The sequence below is a fragment of the Bos javanicus genome, chromosome 21 (genome assembly GCF_032452875.1).
Source record: "Bos javanicus breed banteng chromosome 21, ARS-OSU_banteng_1.0, whole genome shotgun sequence".
Lineage (NCBI taxonomy): Eukaryota > Metazoa > Chordata > Mammalia > Artiodactyla > Bovidae > Bos > Bos javanicus.
The window spans coordinates 65,117,135-65,138,141 of NC_083888.1; the positions used below are offsets into that span (position 1 = coordinate 65,117,135).

General features: G+C 36.5%; 2 long non-coding RNA genes, 12 other non-coding genes and 1 pseudogene across 30 annotated transcripts in view; all 15 read left to right on the forward strand.

Moving 5' to 3' along the window:
* Window positions 1–10,966, forward strand: part of LOC133234600 (uncharacterized) — an 81,898-nt gene extending 70,932 nt beyond the window's left edge. Inside the window, exons 15-25 of one of the 7 annotated variants that reach the window (XR_009732209.1) lie at window positions 563–615; window positions 1,521–1,591; window positions 1,987–2,045; window positions 2,960–3,043; window positions 3,921–3,997; window positions 6,379–6,430; window positions 6,616–6,687; window positions 7,561–7,591; window positions 8,511–8,594; window positions 9,327–9,402; window positions 10,406–10,966. This is a non-coding gene — a long non-coding RNA (uncharacterized LOC133234600). Of the gene's footprint in view, window positions 1–562; window positions 616–1,520; window positions 1,592–1,986; window positions 2,046–2,959; window positions 3,044–3,920; window positions 3,998–6,378; window positions 6,431–6,615; window positions 6,688–7,523; window positions 7,592–8,510; window positions 8,595–9,326; window positions 9,403–10,405 lie in introns of all 7 variants that reach the window. The other 6 variants (XR_009732207.1, XR_009732213.1, XR_009732210.1 and 3 more) reach the window with 6 other exon arrangements.
* Window positions 28–100, forward strand: LOC133234795 (small nucleolar RNA SNORD113/SNORD114 family). The gene has a single exon (XR_009732297.1). It is a non-coding gene; the product is annotated as a small nucleolar RNA SNORD113/SNORD114 family (small nucleolar RNA).
* LOC133234782 (small nucleolar RNA SNORD113/SNORD114 family) lies at window positions 1,697–1,771 on the forward strand. The gene has a single exon (XR_009732286.1). It is a non-coding gene; the product is annotated as a small nucleolar RNA SNORD113/SNORD114 family (small nucleolar RNA).
* Window positions 2,201–2,275, forward strand: LOC133234781 (small nucleolar RNA SNORD113/SNORD114 family). The gene has a single exon (XR_009732285.1). It is a non-coding gene; the product is annotated as a small nucleolar RNA SNORD113/SNORD114 family (small nucleolar RNA).
* Window positions 3,381–3,458, forward strand: LOC133234789 (small nucleolar RNA SNORD113/SNORD114 family; annotated as a pseudogene).
* Window positions 8,978–9,051, forward strand: LOC133234787 (small nucleolar RNA SNORD113/SNORD114 family). The gene has a single exon (XR_009732291.1). It is a non-coding gene; the product is annotated as a small nucleolar RNA SNORD113/SNORD114 family (small nucleolar RNA).
* Window positions 10,603–10,675, forward strand: LOC133234790 (small nucleolar RNA SNORD113/SNORD114 family). The gene has a single exon (XR_009732293.1). It is a non-coding gene; the product is annotated as a small nucleolar RNA SNORD113/SNORD114 family (small nucleolar RNA).
* A 282-nt stretch (window positions 10,967–11,248) lies between the features above and the next one.
* Window positions 11,249–21,007, forward strand: part of LOC133234599 (uncharacterized) — a 41,820-nt gene continuing 32,061 nt past the window's right edge. For 4 of the 11 annotated variants that reach the window (XR_009732200.1, XR_009732199.1, XR_009732201.1 and 1 more), the window contains exons 1-7: window positions 11,249–13,961; window positions 14,606–14,730; window positions 16,661–16,723; window positions 17,191–17,275; window positions 18,199–18,271; window positions 19,306–20,070; window positions 20,618–20,680. This is a non-coding gene — a long non-coding RNA (uncharacterized LOC133234599). The remainder of the gene's footprint in view (window positions 13,962–14,605; window positions 14,731–16,660; window positions 16,724–17,190; window positions 17,276–18,198; window positions 18,272–19,305; window positions 20,071–20,617; window positions 20,681–21,007) is intronic. The other 7 variants (XR_009732203.1, XR_009732206.1, XR_009732198.1 and 4 more) reach the window with 7 other exon arrangements.
* On the forward strand, window positions 12,488–12,559 carry LOC133234793 (small nucleolar RNA SNORD113/SNORD114 family). The gene has a single exon (XR_009732295.1). It is a non-coding gene; the product is annotated as a small nucleolar RNA SNORD113/SNORD114 family (small nucleolar RNA).
* LOC133234800 (small nucleolar RNA SNORD113/SNORD114 family) lies at window positions 13,051–13,125 on the forward strand. The gene has a single exon (XR_009732301.1). It is a non-coding gene; the product is annotated as a small nucleolar RNA SNORD113/SNORD114 family (small nucleolar RNA).
* LOC133234786 (small nucleolar RNA SNORD113/SNORD114 family) lies at window positions 14,061–14,132 on the forward strand. Its single transcript, XR_009732290.1, has one exon. It is a non-coding gene; the product is annotated as a small nucleolar RNA SNORD113/SNORD114 family (small nucleolar RNA).
* LOC133234788 (small nucleolar RNA SNORD113/SNORD114 family) lies at window positions 15,026–15,100 on the forward strand. The gene has a single exon (XR_009732292.1). It is a non-coding gene; the product is annotated as a small nucleolar RNA SNORD113/SNORD114 family (small nucleolar RNA).
* Window positions 17,591–17,662, forward strand: LOC133234779 (small nucleolar RNA SNORD113/SNORD114 family). The gene has a single exon (XR_009732283.1). It is a non-coding gene; the product is annotated as a small nucleolar RNA SNORD113/SNORD114 family (small nucleolar RNA).
* LOC133234805 (small nucleolar RNA SNORD113/SNORD114 family) lies at window positions 18,844–18,915 on the forward strand. The gene has a single exon (XR_009732306.1). It is a non-coding gene; the product is annotated as a small nucleolar RNA SNORD113/SNORD114 family (small nucleolar RNA).
* On the forward strand, window positions 20,401–20,475 carry LOC133234780 (small nucleolar RNA SNORD113/SNORD114 family). Its single transcript, XR_009732284.1, has one exon. It is a non-coding gene; the product is annotated as a small nucleolar RNA SNORD113/SNORD114 family (small nucleolar RNA).

Genomic DNA, 21,007 nt, shown 5'->3' on the forward strand with positions numbered 1-21,007 from the left:
GGAGAGTGAACAAAAGAGGCTGAAAAGTGGATCGATGATGACCGTTGGTGGAGTACGAGTCATGGACGATGACAACTTCATTCTGGAATCTGAGGTCTACTAAGAGACATAGAATCTATTGCCTCTTTTTGAAATGATCCTATAGGCTGATTTTAGGAATCTAAATGGACTGTTTTCTTAGATTATTTTCATGGATTTTGATTCTTCTTATAAGTGGATCAATTAATTAAGAATCAATATATAAATATTAAAAAGTGAAGATTAATAGCATGAAGATATGTGGTAAGGCAATATAAACTACTAAAATATATTGAGAATACTGAATTCCATTAAGAAAAAATAAGTGGTTTGAGTGCCTTTCCTTCTTTGGCTCATGTCAATAGAAATGTTCTTATTCTGGGTCCATAGTCAGTTCAGTATTACTCATTTTTCAAAAAGGAAATTTGTAAGTATCGTTCCAGATTAGTGTATTAGTAATTGATAGACTAAACGTAAGGCAGAGTGCATGCAATAGTGATTTAGTGTCTTGATGTTGTTATATGTTCTGCTTTGTCCTTCTCAGAAAGAGAACCCGGAAGTTCATGGTGGCCTCACTGTAGCAGCCTTAAGCCCACTGTGAGTACTAATCAAAGCTTGTGCTTGGCTTGGGTGATGTGTTGAGGGTTTCCCTGTAATAATTTAAAATGTATTAAGTATAAGAAAAGAGACCAACTACGGTCCAGCAATTAAATTGGAAATGTATGAAACAGGATGACGTTTAATCTGTTTTTACAGTAGTGGCTAACGGAAGAGCTATATTCAGTTAGGCAGTGATGCTAAAGAAGAATGATACTGAAGGCTCTTGTCCTTGTGTTTCTGTGATTCATGTATATTTAGTTCATTTCAATTAGTATATTGATGAATTAGTGTGTACAGAAACGCAGAGGAGAATGAGAGAAAGAAGCCTGACTTCAGGTCAGAGTGGCACAGGAGTCCCTCACACGCCACATGTCTGGAGGTCTGCAGTCCAACACACAAAATCTAATCTGTTTCCTTTCTCATCAGTGAGCCTATGGATTGATGCTAGGAATATATAATTATATTCTTATAATTTTGAATTCATGGATTTCTGTATTATTAACATAAATGAATCAGTGACAGAACTAATAAATGACATGCAAAAAAATAATGGTGATACTGATGCCTTGTCCACCCATGAATGTACGTGGTGAGGCGAGAAATAATATAAACTGAGAAAAGTGATGCGTGTTGAGAAATAATCGGGCCAGTGATGTCACCCCCTTTCTAAGGATCAGGCCGGGGGTGACGTTGATAAGTAGGACCCACTTTGATAAGCCTGGGTCTGCCTCAAGTAGAGAATGTCAACTTTGTAATATGATAAATGTATATCTAGATCATATGTACATATGTTTAGAGGATTAATAGTTACCTGAGTCAATGAAAAAATGATGAAAACAAAGGCTGAGGGAGAAAAGAAAGATTTCGATTTTTCATTATTTGTTTTTCCTTGTGCCCCCCAGAATCAATGCACTCAAGCGGATGCATGCGTTTTCCATGATTTCCTTTGTGTATTGAGAGCCTAGAGAAGAACGTGAGTAAAAGTTCAAGTTCTTGTATTTAATGGGTTTCTTTAAAATATAATTCAAAGCACCAATCATGAAAAATGTCAATGAGAATGAAGAAGCGGGCTCAGATCTGGACCAGTGATGACCGTTGGTGGAGTATGAGTCATGGACGATGACCACTTTGTGTCTGAAACTCTGAGGTCCAGTCAAAGCCTGCTGCCTCTATTCAAAGCGATCTTATGGAAAGATGTTAGAATCGTGTTTCTGAGGATCATATTATTATCTTTATATGTAAGCTTATATATAAGTATAAATTATGAAAAATAATACTCTCATAACTGAGTAAACAAAATGAGGAAAACAAAGACCAATTCAGAGAAAGTCTCAGTTTTTTTTGTCTTCTCTGCTCTGTACTCCTCAGAATGGACGCACAGCAGTGGGTTTAAGGATCTTCCGTGGTCTTGGGCTCTACAGACTGATGTGAGTAACACAGTAATTAAAATTTATGTCTTTGAGAACTTTTTTCTCGTGTATTCACTGTATTATAAAAGTGTGAAACATAATTAATATTGGTCAATTAATGAATCAATCAACAGACTTATGCTGATAAGAATGAGGAAATAGAGGCCCATTCATGGACCAGTGATGATGACTGATGGCGTATGAGTCACGGATGGTGAATACTATGTGCCTGAAACTCTGAGGTCCAAAAAACGTGAAAATGAAAGTCACTCAGTTGTGTCCAACTCTTTGCAACCCCGTGAAATGTATAGTCCATGGTATTCTCCAGGCCAGAATACTGGTGTGGGTAGCCTTTCCCTTCTCTACGGGATCTTCCCAACCCAGGGATTGAAACCAGGTCTTCAGTATTGCAGGCAGATTCTTTACCAGCTGAGCCACAAGGGAAGCCCGAGGTCCAATAAAAATGAAATATAATCTGTTGCTTCTATTTGGCATACTATTACAGACAAATATTAGGAAAACAAAAGAATAATTTTCTTGGCTTGAGTTTATCAATTTTTTATCTTACTATGAAAAATTGCCCAAATAAAAAAATCAATGTACAAGTGTAAATAAATTACACTGAAGATGTTGAAGTATATTCACTCTTAATATATGTGGTGAGTCAATAAAAACTCTTAATATTGATTGGTAATACTGAAGTTCATTAAGTTCAGGTCCTTGACCTCTGTGGCTAAGAATGATGCAGACAGTAAATAACAGTAATTGTTCTTATTCTTGGTCTGTGTCAAGCCTGACCTTGTTTTGTTTGTTAAGAATAAATTAATAAATATGATCCCAATGTACTATATTCCTAAGCAACTATGTAAAAATTAAAATTAGTGTAGTGTCCTTCAATTTTGTTATCATCTGCTCTGATTTGTATTCCTCAGAATGGATGCACCTGAATTTATTAAGCATTCGACTGTGATCAGGGCCTCTGCTGGTTTTCCTGTGTATAAATACATGTGGGTCATGTAAGTAGTTGTCAAAATCTTCTCTTGGTTTGGGTGTTTATTCATTGTGATAATAAAAAATAGCATTATATGTATTCAAAGAAGAGTAGCCATGGTTTATAGATGAATATGGAAGTGACATGAAATGTTATGTTGCTTAATTGGTGTTGTTATCAATGAAGATGATCAATGAAATGAGTATATTCCATATGGCAAATGACTGTATAGATAGATATTAGAGATATTAAGGATCTTTTCCTTGAGTACTTGTGATTCACAGATATTTATTTTACTATTATTAGTGAATTGATGAATTGATCAGCAAATACATATGAGAATGAAGAATGAGTTCCTTACTTGGACCAATGATGAAGACTAATGGAGTATGAGTCACATATGCGATGAGTACTCATGTGTCTGAAACTCTGAGGTCCAGCACGAAGGAATCTAGCCCAATCCCTCTATTGATTCTACTGATTCTATTGACAGATATCAGGAATATTTTCAATACAAAGATATTGTTCTTGGTCTTTGTGTTCACGAATTTTTACCAAATCTTACTCTAAAAGAATAAATAAACAAATGTTTAAGTAAAGATGAAGAGGCTGAAATATTGTTCATTCTTAGAATGTATAGTCGTGAAAAGAATACTAATATAAATTGAAGCCGATATTAGATGGATCGAGTATATTGTATCTTTATCCAAGGATGATGCAGACAATATGTAAGAGTTTCTACTCTGAATCTGGTACAACTTTGATGCTTCATATGTTAAGTGAAAAATGAAGAAATATTACCATTAATCAGTAAATATGTAAATGACTCTTTGGTGGAAAAAGTGAATACATGGAGAGCATGTCTCCATTTTTTCTCATCTTCTCTGCTTGGTACTATCCAGAATGGATCCTACAAGCTGATTTCAGCTTCTGCTCTGATTAAGATCATCATGTTGCCTCTGTCAGGAGGGCGACAAAGGTGAGTCAAGGTTAAAGTTCTTGTCTTTGTTTATTTGTGTAAGGATTTCACAGTAATATTAAAAAATAATAGACATAATGAAAGCGGACTATGTCCAAATACAAAAATCATTTGAAACGTTATATCAATTAATTGATAATGAAATATTATGTTGATTAACAAAAATTGAAGTTCATTTATCAAAGAGATAAAGTCTACATGGGATAGGATTCTATACAGTACGTTTAGGATATTCAAATATCTTTTTCTGGGATTGTGGAATCATGTATTCATTATATCATTATCAATGAATTAATTGAATTTAGTTGATCAGAAGTAGAAATGAATGAAGGAAAAGAGACTCAAACATAGGCCCATGATGTCAACTGGTGGCAAATGAATTAGAGACAATGAATACTGGGTGTCTGTTACTCCCAGCACAAAAGATAATTCGTTGAATCTCTCTTTTGGAAATGATCTGGTAGATGGATGTTAGAAATATATCAAGAATCATGTTCTTTTTTTGACATCCTCGATTAAGATTTATTATTACTAATGGACTGATGGTAGAATAAAATAGAAGTAAATAGATAAAGAGGAATGCCCAACTCATCTGCCAATACAGGAGACATAAGAGACACTGTGTCGATCCTTTGCTCAGGAAGATCACCTGGAGGAGGGCACAGCAATGCACTCCAGTACTCCTGCCAGGAGAATCCCACGGACAGAATTGTCTGGCAGGGGATGATCCATAGGGTTGCAATGAGCTGAAAAGAGTTGGACACAGATGAAGCAACTTGGCATGCACCCACACTAATGACACTTTTCATTTTACTTAAAAATATGAATAGTTTGTGAAATTCATGAATTAAAGAATGGACAGATAAAAATTAAAATTACTAATAAATAGCTGCTGCTGCTGCTGTGTCACTTCAGTCGTGTCCAACTCTGTCCAACCCTACAGACGGCAGCCAACCAGGCTTCCCGTCCCGGGATTCTCCAGGCAAGAACACTGGAGTGGGTTGCCATTTCCTTCTCCAATGCATGAAAGTGAAAAGTGAAAAATGAAAGTGAAGTCTCTCTCAGTCTTGTCCGACTAGCGACCCCACAGACTGCAGCCTACCAGGCTCCTCCATCCATGGGATTTTCTAGGCAAAAGTACTGGAGTGGGGTGCCATTGCCTTCTCCAATAAATAGCTACCAACAAATAAAGTCAGAGAAGACCAAATATGGATATATGCTGAAGATATGCAGTGTGGCAAATTTTATGAACTCATTGAATTCAATATAATTTTCTAAAAGTTTGAGGCTTTTACATTCTCTTTCACAGCTACTAATTATTCTAGATTAGGTTTGCACCACAGTTTATAAACATTCCTTTGTCGAAAAGATCTAAGCTATTAATTTAGTGAAGCAACCTGAGGGAAAATGTAAGACATTTGCAGGGTTTGAATGTGGAGGGGATAGTGAGTCCATGGTGGTTCGTTTTTACATCTTTAAAGAATGTAGAATTTAAATGAGAAAGAGTCAAGCAGGAACCCATGATGTGAATGTGTCTTGTGATTAATTCATTTCTGCATCATTGAAGTTCATTTCAAAAGGAGATTTGATATTATTATCCATGGGAGTAGGTCTTTAGTTAGATTTCTGTAATTTTCAAGAATCTAATTCTGGGGTTTAGATGGATCTTGGGAACTTGTTACAGTAGTCCACAGGAATAAATTAAAGAATCAGTAGGTAGATGGATAGATAGAAATTTTTGTTCATATAGTTCTGAAGTGCAGCATTATGTTAAGAAACCAGTAGATCAAGGGTATTACCTCTCTGGTTCGGTTAATGTATAGCAGTGTTCTCACATTTGATCAGAATCACCCAAAGGGCTTATTAGATGACAGATTGCTGGTCCCAGAGTCAGCATTTCTGACTCAATACAATTAGTGTGGGTTCCACTAATCTGCCTTCCTAGTATGTTCCCAAGTTCTGCTAATGCTGCCTATCAGGAAGCAGTGTTTCTAGAGCATCATTGATAAAGTCAAATATATATCATAATAGTTAGTGGTCTTGCTGTGTATCAGTGCTGAGTTTCAGGTTGCATGTTTTTCAAGAGATAACAAATACAGTAATTAATAAATATCTAAATATTTAATGGAGAAAGGGGGCTCTCCAGTTAGCTCAGACGGTAAAGAATCCACCGACAGGAGACACAGGAGATGTGAGTTCAATCCCTGGGTGGGGAAGATCCCCTGGAGTAGGAAATGGCAACCACTCCAGTGTTCTTGCCTGGAAAATCCCATGGACAGAGGTGCCTGGTGGGCTACTCTCAGTGGGGCAAAGAGTCGGGTATAACTGAGCATGCATGCACGTGGAGAAAATGCCTCATCCGTTTAACGTTATCTTTACAGACCACTAAATGGGTGCACCTGGACTGAAAAGACCACGATCTCGAGGCTGCCAGTATGTTTAAGAAATGAGTACATGACCACATAGAGGAACAAAAACAAGCACAGATCTGTATAAATGATGAGAAGTGAAAATTTATGACTGATTTGATTATGATTAATTGGATCACTTTGGATGATTTTGAAAACAGTTTGAGCCCCAGTCATCCATTTTTACAGCTCTCTAAATTTTTGTTTTAGGTTTTCCCTAAAGATTCCTTAGTTGATAGCAGTGTAAGCTATTTTCATCATGAGGAAGAGCACACTGGAGATGTAAGTATAATACTAGTCAATAGTTTAGTTCTGATATTGGGTTCATGGGCTTCCTCGTTGGCTCAGCGGTAAAGAGTCTCTCTGCTATGTAGGAGACGCAGGAGATGTGGGTTCGATCCCTGGGTAAGGAAGATCCCCTGGAAGAGGGCATGGCAGCCCACTCCAGTATTCTTGCCTGGAGAATCCCATGGGCAGAGGAGCCTGGCAGGCTACAGTCCATACGGTCACAAAGAGTCAGACCCGCACAATGCGTTCACATTATGAAAAAAAGGCCTACCATGGACCAATGATGGGAATGGAATGCATTTTGAAATATTTTTTTATGATCAAAACACCTAAAAACTACTGAGGTCCATGACAAAAAAATTATGTTTACATCTGTGGAAAGGGAGAGACTTCAGTAATGTTCAAGGGTTGTATTGTCAGTCTTTGGTGCTGCATGAATTCTGATTTTATTATCTTAAATAATTAAATGGAAGAATAAACAAATATGTCAGTGTATAAAATGAAAAGGGTGAAGCATATCTGGGTATGAAAATATGTGGTGAGGCATGAATTACGATTACTATAACTTAGACCCTCATTAAGGAGGTCCTCATTAAGCAGTAAATGGGTCAGGAGGTCACAGTTTGGAGAACGACGATAGAGGCAGGGGAACATGTTAGTCTGTTCTTGTTTGAGTCTGAGTCTGAGTTCAAGTAGTTTGTTTACTTTAGAAAAAAAGAAATAAATCACTATAAAATAATAAATACATAAATGAGAAAATGCCATGAGAAAAGCAGGTATTCGTGGGATGAATGTCTCAAGATTTTCTTATCTGCGTTGCTTATACTCAGAATGAACTGAACTAATGTAGCCCTTCTGCCATGGCAGTGAATGCTGTATTAGGAGCAAAGAGACAAATGTGAGTAACAGGCCAAGCTCTCATCCTGGTGGGGGTGTCTTGTTTAAGAATGCTCGCTGTTTTGTTAAAAACATGCGTTAAGTATAATCTAAGAAGGTGGCTGTGGCCCATTGTGGAATCCATATCTCACCCATGGTTCTTAATGAGTAGGTGCAAACCTTGGCGGAGAATTGCTGAGGGAAACTATTGTATGTACACATGTTAAGGATACTTGAGGCTCTTGTTCTGGAGGTTCCTTGCTTCTTGTACATTGTTAAATTAATATTAGTCAATTAAAAATTAAAAATCAACAAGTGTGCAAATGAATGAGGAAAAAGAGGGCAAATCGTGGACCAGCAAAGGGTAGCTAGTAGGGTATGAGTCAGGGCTGATGGATGGCCTGTATCTGGCACTGAGTTGTCCTGTACAGAAAGAGATCTGGTCTGTTGTCTGGTGGATGTGATCCTGAGGCAGGCGAGGAGTGCTAGTCCTAGAATTTAGTCCTGGGCAAAGTTCTTGGACCTTAGTGGTTCGTGAATTTTGATGGCATTATTACTACAAAAAAAATGAATAACCAATCTATTCAATTACTTGAGTAAATAAAGAGGAAGAGGGTAAAGTGTTGTTCAATTATGGAAGACAAGACAACAAATACTATTAATTTAATTTGAAAGTATGAGTATTTTTTAAAAAATAATTGGATCAAGGGTATTACCTCTTTAGCTAACTATCTCATGCATAGGCAGAGATAATATATAGTCCCTGTTAATGCTCTGTGTCAGTAGTGAGTTAAGAGTTGTTCTTTTTTAGGACATGAGACAGAATTATTAACATCAATTAGTATATATTTAAATGACTAAGGAAATGAAATGTGGAAGCAGTGATCAATGGACATAAGGCCTGAATTATTTTATCATCTGCTATGCTTTGCACTCCTCAGGGTGGGTTCTCAATGCTGTTCAAGTTTCAACCATGATTCCTGTGATCAAAAAATTTATGGCTGCATCTATGTGTAGGAACCAGTGTAAGTAATAGTTATATTTCTTATTGAGGTAGCTAATGGTATTCACTATAAGGACTTGGAACTTCCCTGGCAGTCCCGTGGTTGAAATTCCATGCTTCCGCTGCAAGGGCTGTGGGTTCAATCCCTTTTCAGGGAACTATGATCCCACATGCTATGCAGCCAAAAAAAAAAAACATGAAATGTAATGATGGAAGGCCAACCATAGCCTGACAGTGAAGGTGGTGTTGGTATGAAGCATGATATTCATTAATTGGTATATTAAACATTGAGTCTGTTAGGAATTTTCCAGAAACCACTTAGGTCTTTGTGATTTACACAAATTAACTTTGTCATTATTTGTGAATGATTGTATTAAACAAAAAATGAAGACTAAGGGTAAAATCTGGACCAATGATGATGACTGGCGCATATGAGTCATGTATAGTGAATGCTACGTGTCAGGAGCTCTGAGGTCCAACAGTGAAAGAATCTGCTAGAAAATGTTGCTTTAGACATTTCTCATGTATATGCAAGGATCTGTTTTTCGACTTATGGTCACAGATTTTAAAAATATTTTTGTAACATAATCAATAAGAGAATAAAGTTAATATCTGATTATGAGAAAAATAATAAATATTACTATAAATTAATAAATACCTAAATTATGATGTATATGAATGGTAGAAAGTATGGGTTAATGGTGAGAGTGTCTCAATCTTTTTTTTATCACCTTCTACGCTTGGTACTCTTCAGAACAGATACTGGAGTGGATTTCAGCTTCTGCCACAGTGAAGATTATCATAATGACTCTGTCAGGAAAGAGACCAAGGTAGGTCATGATCAAAAACCTTGTCTTGGTTCGAGTCTTCATTTAAGGGTGTGTTTGGTATTATTAAAAATTCTTAAATTAAAAAGTTAGCTATTATCAATAATAAATACTTTGAAACATGTTGATTAATTGATAGCATGTAACATTGAGATTTGGAGAAGGAAATGGCAACCCACTCCAGTGTTCTTGCCTGGAGAATCCCACGGGCAGGCTGCAGTCCGTGGGGTCGCACAAAGTCAGACACGACTGAAGCGACTTAGCAGCAGCAGCAGCAACATTGAGATTGAATAACAGAAGAGGTATGGTCCATGTGGGAAATGATTGTATAGACAAACTGTAGATTCTTACTCTTGGCTTTTTCATAATGAATTATCTTTTCATTATTATAAAAATAATAATTTAATAATTAATAATTTGATCAATACAAATATAGACACCCAGGAAGAAAACGAGACCAAAACAGTAGAAATGAACCACATAACAGTCATGATGACTGGTGGCATATGAGTTGTAGATGATGAAAAGTGAGATCCGACACCCAAAATAACGTGTTCAAACTTTAATTTGGAAAGGATTTTATAGACAACTGTCAGAAATACACAAACATCATGTTCTTAGGTTTATAGATTTAGGTTTATTATTAATGGATCATAGAATCATTAGAGAAGGAGGAAGGAGAAAATGAAGCATTATTCAACCATGAGGTGAGGCAAAATATATTACTAATAAATTTTGAAAACACTGAAGCCCATTGAGAAATAAATGGATCAAGTATGTTACTTTTTTGGCTAAGGATCATGTAGACATGGCTAAGTAAGAGTCAGTTCTATTCTAGATCAGTTCCAAGGTTGAGTTTGTTCTCTTTGTTAATAGAAAAAATGTGTATGTGTAATGAAAAATTAATAGATACATAAAAAATGTAGTAAGTGATGTGGAAAGGAAGGATCAATGTAGATAAGATCCTAATCTTTTTTTATAAACTAGTATGCTCTGTACTCCACAGACTGGACATACTTGAGATGATTTAACCATCTTCCATGATCCCAAGCCCTTTGGTTGCCTCTATACATTCATTAGAAGTATGGAGGCCAGTGTAAGTAATAGTAAAAGTTCTTGTGTTTGTTTGATTATTTACTTAAGAGTATTTACTATATGATTAATGTGAATTAATGAGTTAATAAAGAGAAATTGTGCCAATCCTGGATCAATGATGATGACTGGTGGTTTGAATCATAGATGATAAATAATGTGTGCCTGAAACTCTGAGGTCTGGGAGAAGGAAATCCAATACGTTATCTCTGCTTGTAAAGATCCTATAGATAGAAATCAGGAATATACAGGGATCTTATTTTTTTCTGTGTTCATTCATGCATTTTCACTTTATTGTTATAATTGGAGAAATGAAATAATCTATAAATATGTAAATAAAGCTGGATGAGTACATCCTTATCCAGTTGGAAAACTGTGTGGTCATGCAAGAAATACTGTTAATAAATTTGAAAAGAAGTCCAAAGAGAAACAAACAGTGTGTGACTGTTAAGTTTTGGGATAAGAATAACATAGACGATAGTCATAGTCACTGCTCATTTTCTTGTTAGGGACAAGTTTTAAGTTTCATTTTCTTAAGAGAAAATGAAATAATTTAGAGTATTCTAAATTAATGATTGTCTAAATCACTAAAAATGAAATGCAAAAGCAAGGATCAGTGATTAGTTCTCATTTTTTTATCATTTGCTCTGCCATGTACTCCTCAGAATGGATGCCCTTGAGCTGACTTAAGCATCTTCCACGGTCTGGAGCCCTGTGGTTGCATCTGTATGTTAGGACAGTGGAGAACAATGTGAGTACTAGTCAATGTACTTGTCTTGGATTAAGCTGTATTTTAAAAAGATATTATTAAAAATTAAATATCGTAAAAAAATTCCAAAAATCTTATGTCAAATACCATTGATACAAAGCAATACGACAATTAATCCATATATGAAGCCCTGAGATCAGTTAATGAAAGAGTTGAGCGTCAGCGGAAATGATTGTTTAGGTGGATGTCAAAGATACTCAAGGGTCTTACTCATGATTTATTTGTGTACCTTATGCTCACTTAAATAATAATGAATTAATAAATGTAGATGTTAGTAGGGAATAGAGCCCTTCCTGGACCATATGACAGGAAGCATGGGAGTCTATGGTAAATACTGCGTATCTGTAACCCTGATTCCTCACAAAGCAAAATCTGGTTAATCGTTGATTTTAAATGACCCTGGAGATGGATGTTAGGAAAGCACAAACATCTTATTTCATTTTGGAGTTTACAAATTTAGGTGTATTAATGATAATCAATAAGCAAACCATTAAAAATGTAAAAGAGCACATAAAAAGAAGAAAGGGAAGCATTGTCCACTAGGAACATATGTGGTGAGGTAAGAAATATTATTAATAAAATTGAAAACATTCATGCCCATTAAGCTAAGCACTTTGCCTTCTTACTGAAAAGGTCGTAAAGACACTGATATGGAAGAGTCAACATTATTGTTCTGGGTCAGTTTCAAGTGTTTCTTTTGTTAAGAGAAAAAAATGCTACACTATGAAAAATTAATAAATGCCTAAATGAGTAAATGAACGGTGGAAAGCAAGGATCAGTGGCAATAAGGTCTCCATTGTATCATGTTCCTGCTCTGTGCTCCTTGGAATGGGCACTCTTAAACTGGTACAAGCATTCTTCCACAGTCCTGAGATCTCTGGTTTATTCATGTGTTAGGGCTGTCGAGGCCGTATGAGTAGTAGAGAAATTTTGGTCTTAGTTTCAATGTTTTGTTTAAAGGTATTGACTTTATTATTGCAAACTGTGACATACAATCAATGAAATCCAAATAGCCCAGTGTGAAATATGGGATTAATATGAAGCATTACATGATTAATTCATATAATGAAAACAGAATAATTAAAGAAATATTGACATGAAAGTGGTTCTATATATGAGATTTCTAAGCTTTTTGGTGGTTCCAATAAGACCATTTAAAAATTATTACTGAATTATGAATTGAGCAATAAACAATATAGAAATAATGAATTAAAAGAGGTATGACATTGAATCGATGATAACTACTGGTGGATTATGAGTTGTGTCTGATAAATACAAGTCTAGAACTCTGAGGTCTAATGCAAAGAAATGTCTTTTTTCTCTTACATTTTCATTCTTATTTATAATTGAACCAATGAAAGAATCAATCAATAAATATGTCAATCAATGAAGAGAAAGTGTCCATATTTTATCATATTCTCTCTTTAATACTTTTCAGAATCAAAGTTCAAGCCTTTATTGTGATCAGAGTTATCACTTTCATGTTGCTCTGGGACAGAGACCCAGGGGCGTAGTGGCCAAGATTTCCATCCTGGTTTGGGAAATTGGCTGAAGTGTTTTCACTGTAATAAGTTCAACCAAGGACTTCCCTGGTGGTCCCCGAGTTAGTAGTTAAGTTCACCTTCCAAGGCAGGGGTGCAGGGTTGATACCTGGTTGGAGAGCTAAGATCCCAAATGCCTCATGACCAAACTACCAAAACATGAAAAGAAAAGTAATACTGTAACCAATTTAATAAAGACTCTAAAAATGGTCCGTATCAAAAAATCTTAAAAAAAAAAGTCATGGTTTCTGGATCGATGACGATCCATGCCAGCGTCTGAGTCCTCAATGACGAGTAACACGTGTCTGGAACTCTGAGGCCCAATAGAAATGAAATGTGGTCTTTCTCTTCATGGATTTTCATTGGTTCCTCGATGGTGGCAGTGATTGGAGAGAAGTTTGAGATAGTCAAGGGTCTTTTTGCTGTTTGGGGTCATCTTGCTTTTATTTCATCAGTATTGATGACATGATGATTTATATGATCCAAATGAATGAATGAAAGACCTACAGCTGGGCCTTAGGGACCCAGCGATGAACTTGGGTAGAGGACGAGGGGTGGGCAAGTAACCCAGAGTGTCTGGAAGCCTGAGGACCATGACAGCACCTCCCCTGTAGTCTACTTTTCTCTCTTCATGTGGACAGATATTGGGAATCTATAAAGTCATACTCTTAGGTTGGGTTAGTGAATTTAGATTTCTTGTTATCAAAAGACAGGTCCCTTGAAAGGATATACCTACTAGATTGAGTAGAAAAGGTCAGTTAGTGTCTCCTCTGGACACTTGCGGTCCAGGAAGAAATAATGATAAAAATTGCCTCTGTGGATACACATTTAGCAACAATGCACCTAAGAGGTCAACTACTTGGCAAAGCGTCCTGTAGATGTAGCACAGGAAGAGTCACTTGTATTGTTTGTATCCTCTCAAATTTGAGTATAGTTTTATTTCTAGAAAGCAATCTCTTTGCCTTATGAAATAGGTATTAATGCCTCATGATTCAGAACATGAAATTTGGAGTGGAAAAATCAGTGACCCTAAATTTTTTTTTCTCTCTCTTTTTCTTTGGTTTTCATGGACTGGACTCTATTCATGAGAATTGATGCCTTTGAGCTGAATAAACCGTCAGTAGTCCGTGGTCATGAACCTTATGATTGTATAAACCCGGGTGAGTAATGATCACATTTAAGGGGGTGTATCCAGGAGAGATGTGTGGAATTAATGGTTAAAGAACGTAGAAATCAGTGAAGAGAAGAAGAGACAACACTGGATCGATGATGACTGCTGGTGGCGTATGAATTGTGAATGATGAATGCGTGATTGGAATGCTGAGGTCCAATGCAAATAGAATCAAGTCCATCCATTATCCTGATGGGAGTGACACTATAGCAGAGGTCAAGAATGCATCAGGGTCTCATGGGCCTTGTTTTGATGCTGGAACTTTGTGTTGAGTAGAATGGACAAATAGAGTAGGTCTTCCTAAACACAGGAGGAGATGTAAAGGTGAAAGGTGGAAGACAATTGCCAGTCCTGGAAGCATGGGTTGAGACAAGGGAGACTATGAATATGGCAAGGACACCTCAAATTTCAATGAGGAAGCCATGGGCCATAAATGTTAGCACTTAGGGAAGATGGCAGGGACAGGGTAAGGAATAGTCAGCCTTTGTCTTATGGCTGTACAGTAAGATACAAGTGGTTTGTTTTCAAGAGATTTCCCACATACCCTAGGTTAAGGAAAGCCTGAATGGAAGCAGGGAGCTGTAGAGAGTGTCTTGACGATCCTGGTGATCTGCTTTGTTTTATACTTCTCAGAGTGAATGCATGGGATCTGATGGAGGGATTCCTCATGGAGCACCAACCTAGGATGGCATCTTTGCTGTTAGAACCATAGAACCTAGACCCACGTGAGAATCATCTCATTCCTCATCTGTTCTAAGGTGGTTTCTCTAAAAGTAAAGATTACACTGTTAACTTAGGTGACAGAAAATCAAAGAAGGCCATTTTTTTTTTATCAGTTTCTTGATGAACAAGGAAGTGATGTAGGGGTTAGGTGATAGCAAAGGTAAGACAGAGATGGAATGATGTGAAAAATTTCTAGAGACCTATGAGCCATATGACACCTCATTGGCCTCCTTTTAACCCCATAGTGTTAAAATCGTCATTACGTGATGATTCATTAAGTGAATTAAGGCATGAATGAGTTACCAGTGTCGAATGAAAAGTCATCGTTTCTGAATCAGTGATGATCCATGCCAACGTATAAGTCATCGATGATGAATAATACGTGTCTGGAACTCTGAGGTCCAATAGAAAAGAAATGTGGTCTTTCACTTCATGGATTTTCATTGGTTTCAGTAATTGAGCCAATGAAGTTATCAAAAAGCATGAATACACATCCACGAAGGGCAAATGTCTCTCTCTGTGCGCTCCTTCTCTGCTCGGTACTTGTCAGAATAGAAGCTCATGGTGGTTTCAGCCTCCATGGTGATCAAGGTTGTGAGCTTCCGGTTGCTCTGAGACAGCAAGTAATATAGAAATAAATGGGGTGAAAGGAGATAGCACTGGGTGATTGATGCCTACTTGTTTCATGTGAGCTGTGTGTGATAAATACGTTTTGTGGAGTCTGAGGTATTACGTAAAGGGAACCTAAGAATCTGGGGGCAGGCATTTGTGTCGGAATGCATTTTTTAGGAGGCAGGAGACCATTTTGAGCATTACCTGCTCTTTAACTCTTTTTGCTGTTTTCTAAAGGCAATGGCACCCCACTCCAGTACTCTTGCCTGGAGAATCCCATGGATGGAGGAGCCTGGTAGGCTGCAGTCCATGGGGTCGCTAGAGTTGGGCACGACTGAGCGACTTCACTTTCACTTTTCACTTTGATGCATTGGAGAAGGAAACGGCAACCCACTCCAGTGTTCTTGCCTGGAGAATCCCAGGGACGGGGGAGCCTGGTGGGCTGTCATCTATGGGGTCACACAGAGTCAGACACGACTGAAGTGACTTAGCAGCAGCAGCAGCATTGGTTATTATTTTTCCAATAAGATGTTTGAAATATAATCAAATAATGTTAGTCACTCAATTGTGTCTCTTTGTGACCCCGTGGTCTGTAGCCTACCAGGCTCCTCTATCCATGCGATTTTGCAGGCAAGATACTGGAGTGGGTTGCCATTCCCTTCTACAGATAATCAAATAAGGCCATTTTAATCCCATTGATAAATAAGTAATGAATATGAAGCTTTCTATTGATTAATGCATTGTGAAACCTTACAATAAATATGAGACAGATTTGAGATGAGAGTTTCTGCAGAGATATATTAGCTATAACAAGGTTTTGTTGAGTATTTTCCAAGTACTGTTAAAATTTTAATTAAGCCTTTCCCCCTGATTTTGTGCCTTACAATTGCATCTCTGTGTTAGAAACAGAAAGCCCAGTTGTCAGTAATAGCCAACTTCTTGTCCTGTTTGTTTGCTTATTTTTACCTGAAAGAAATTTGGTCAAGTTTATCTCGGATTTGTTGATTTCTGCATTTGTGTTATTTGTGCGTGTCTGTGTGTATTAAGGTTACAGTTTGAAATCTTCATACAGAATAACAAAAGTCAATTATAGCTCAGTGAAAAATAGAGAATTTGATGAAATATTAGTTGATTAATATATAAATCAAAAATAGCGTCTAATTTTAAAAAAGATGCTGAAATCACATTGCTGTGAAATTGAACTATTTACACAATAGTGATGTCCTGGGCTTGTTAGGTGTTTTGAATAATAGAGTTTTAAAATGTTTATGAATGGATTACTTGTTTAGTCAATAAACAAATAGAAATGAAAGAACAGAGACACATATGGACCAATTATGCTTATCATTCCAGGAAGAGTCCTGAAGGATGAAAACATTTCTGAAGCGTCTTTCTGAGATCCGACACAGAACATAAGTAGTCTATGTCCTTTGTTGAAATTGTTTCTATAAGGAGTTGTCTGGAATACAAAAAGATCATATGCTTGTTAATTTCATAGTTATAGTAGTTATTAGCAATGAATCTATGATGAAATCATTAAACACATAAATAAACATGTAAGGAAAACTCGTGAAGTTGTTCTCATATGAGTATCTTCTTTTTAGACAAGGTATTGTGAATACAAATTCAAAATTCTGAATCCCGTTAAACTGGTGAGGGTCACCCCTTTGGCTAGAATGCTATAGACATGCTTATATAATAGCCATGTATTTATTCTTTTTCAGGCTAAAGATTGAAGTTTTCTTTTAATCAGTTTAAGAAAAAAACATAGGAAGAATAAATAATGAATAACTGAGTGTGGTATAAATGAAATGCCCCAAGTAAGGGTCAGTGGCGATTTGGTCTCAACATTTTCACCCTGTTCTGTGTTTCGTGCTCCGCAGGATGAATGCACTAGCGATGATTTAGCATCTGTCGTGGGCACCAGACCTGCGGTTGCCTCTGAAGAATAAGAGAATGGAGATTAATGTGAGTAATAGTTGAAGTTCCATTTTCAGTGTTTCTTATTAAAGAAATTCACTCAATCATTAAGGAATGTGGAATAGAGAAGGTATTGTGAGTAGAGAAGGTAGCTGCATTTCTGTCTTGACTATGTTTATATGAACCATTATGCTGATTAACTCTAAATGGAAAATGACTATTAATGTGAGATATATTAAACTAGCAATAATTCTGTATACACCAAAGCTCCTCTGTTTTTAATTGCACTGCTAAAATTATTAGTGAATTTATGATTTATGCAGTAAAGAAATAGAAACATATGTAGAAAAAGAGGGTCAGTATTGGATCAGTGATGACTACCTGTGGCGTATGAGTCATGTATGATGAATACATGTCTGGAACTCTGAGATCCTATGCAAATGGAATCTATTCCATTGTGTTATTTGAAGTGATCCTATAGTCAAAGGTTACGGATATAAAAAGATCTTTGTTTTGGTTATTATGACCATGCATTTTTTGACCATGCATGGTAGATGACCATGCATCATTCTGTTTTTATGATTTGATCAATGAAATAGTTAATTGCAAATTTATAAAATAAACAATGATGACTATAAAGACTTTTCAATAATAAATATATGTGGCTTTAGGAAATAATACTAACATAAACTAATACATTAATATATATTGAAAAGACTGATATCCATTAGGTAAAAACGTCCTAGAAAGATGTTATCTCTTTGGTTAAGAATGATTTGGAAAATGATAGGTAATAATTACTGACTGAGTCAGTAATCAATTTGACATTAGATTCATTAAGGGAAAAAGAAGTCAATATTATCATCATTTAGTAAATGACTAAGTTATTGTGCAAATGAAGCGCAGATTATTGGATCAATGGGGAGAATATCTGAATATTTTTATCACCTTGTCTGCTTGTTATTCTTCAGAAGGGGTGTTCCTGCTGCTTCAGCCTTCACTGTGTTCAATCATTGGCTGCCTCTGTGTCAGGAAAGCCCTAAGGTAAATAATGGGCCAGGTTGTTGGCCTGGGTGATTTGTTTGAGGGTGCTCAAGTCCCATGGGCAGAGGAGCCTCGTAGGCTGCAGTCCATGGGGTCGCTGAGGGTCAGACACGAATGAGCGACTTCACTTTCACTTTTCACTTTCATGCATTGGAAAAGGAAATGGCAGCCCACTCCAATGTTCTTGCCTGGAGAATCCCAGGGACGGGGAAGCCTGCTGGGCTGCCGTCTATGGGGTCGCACAGAGTCGGACATGACTGAAGCGACTTAGCAGTAGCAGCAGCAGCATGATGTTATTAGAAAGTATGAAATTAATAAAAATGTTGCCCATAGTTCAGTGGTAAATATGATAAGAAACATTGTTTTGATTAATAAATAATGTGCAGGATTGAGGTTGAACAAAGCAAGAGAAAGCCTCTGAATGAGAAAATATTCTGTAAACTGAGATTATGAATATGAAGGTCTTATTCCTGGGACATTTACTAAATCATATATTATTTTTATTAATATCAATCAACTGATGATTTAATCAATACAAATATAGAAATGAATGAAGAGAAGAGACTAAGTCACGGACCAATGATGATGATCGTTTCGGGTAGAGTCCTGAACGATGAAAACATGTCTGAAACTCTGAGGTCCAATCCAGAACACCTGTAGTCTCCTCCCTTTTCAAAACTGCTTTTCTAGAGAGAGGTCTGGATTATTCAAAGACCATATTCTTGTATTGATTTTCTGGACTTAAATTTGTTGTTATATATTAATGGATCTGTGACAGAACCATTAAGTAAATATAAATTAATGTATAAAGAAAAAATAGGATGAACTATGGTCAAAATTGAACACATTTTCTGAGGGTTACTTATTTGACCAAGATTAGGTAGAAATGCAGAAATAAGAGGCAGTTTAATTATTGTGTTTTTTCTTTACAAGACAAAAAAATTGAGAGAATAAGAAAAAATGATAAATACCTAAATATTGAGTAAGCTTAGTTCTCAATGTTTTCCTTATATTGCGTTTTCTGTACTCCCCAGAATGAATGCAGTAGAAGGATTTAACATCTTTCATGGACGCAAGCTCTGTAGTTGCCTCTGTATAATAGGACGATGAAGATTAATGTGAGAAATAGTTGTTGGTTTTTCCAGTTTGTTTTGTGATTAAGGTGATTCACAGTATTATTAGGAATGTGGGATATAGTAAAGAAGGCAGCTGTATCTCAGTGTTGAGTATGAATATCAGTTCAGTCAGTTCAGTTCAGTTGCTCAGTCGTGTCTGACTCTGCGACCCCATGGATTATATGGATTATATGCAGCATGCCAGGCTGCATATATCCATATAATTGGATAATATGAGATTCTATAAATAAACATTTAATTAAAAATAAAGGTGAATGGAGTAAAACACTGTCTAATTATCAAAATATGTAGTGAGACAAGAAATAACTATTACTGTATTATGGAAACCCTGAATTTCAGTTAATAATGAATGGTGCATGACCGATACCACTTAGGCAAAGGATACGGGTGATAGGATCTAAGTGAAAGACATTCTTCAGGTTCTGGCACAAAGGTGAGATCCCAGTGGTTCGTTTTTGACAGATGTTGTGTGTGTCCTAAGTTAAGGGTGGCCTGAATAATAATGTGAATGTGGAAGCTGGGAAGAGTGGGGATTGTCTCCGCCACGTTGATGGTCCGCTTTGCTTTATATTCCTCCGAGGGCGAGCATGAGACCTGAAGGAAGGATTCCTCATGGGGCACCTGCTTAGGATGACATCTTCGTTGTTGGAACCAGAGACCCGTGTGAGCAGAATCAAATTTGTCGTCTTGGGTTGAATGGCTTGTCTAATGTTTATGCTGCATTATTAATATATTTGAAGTATGGTTAAAGAAGGTCATTTTAATTCTGTTGAGAATGAAGAGATTAGTATGACGCATTATATTGATTATTGCCTATGTGAAAAACTGATCATAGGTAAGAAAGACATAATGGTGTGAGTATTTTTCTAGAAACGTGTGTTGGCTGTGTCAATCTTTTGTTGGGTTTTGTGAATCCTAGAGTTATAAATTGTAATTAGCAAATCAATGAATTAATCAATTAACAATACAGAATGAGGACTCAGTCTTCTTTTCTGGATCAGTGATGATAAATGCCGGCGTATGAGTCATTCATGATGAATAATACGTGTCTGAAACTCTGAGATCCAGTAGAAAAGCAGTGTCTTTCTATTCAAGCATTTTTATTGGTCGTGATAATTGAGCCAATGAAAACATTGATAAACAAGTCTGCAGATGAATGGAGAGAAGGTTTCAATCTCTGTTTTCACCTTCTTTGTTTGATACTTTTCAGAACAGAAGCTCAAGGTGATTTCAGCCTCTACTATGATCAATATCATTTTCAGGAAAGAGCAAGGTGAGTAATGCTCAAAAATTTCTTCTTGGTTTGTGTTGTTTAAGTGTTTTCATAATATTCTTTGAAAGTAGTAAATATAAGCTAAAGGTTAACTATGTCCCAGTGATAAATATGACTTGAGACCATATGTTGATTAGTTGATAATATATAACATTGATATTTATTAATGAAAGGTACAATCTATTTTGGGGTTAATTAAAGAAGAGTCAGGGATGTTTAATGGCTTGCTCTTTGGTTTTTCTTATTCAAATATTTATTTTGTTATTATCAGTGAAGTAATGATTTAGTGGATATGAATATAAGTATAAATGAACTAAAAGTGGGCCC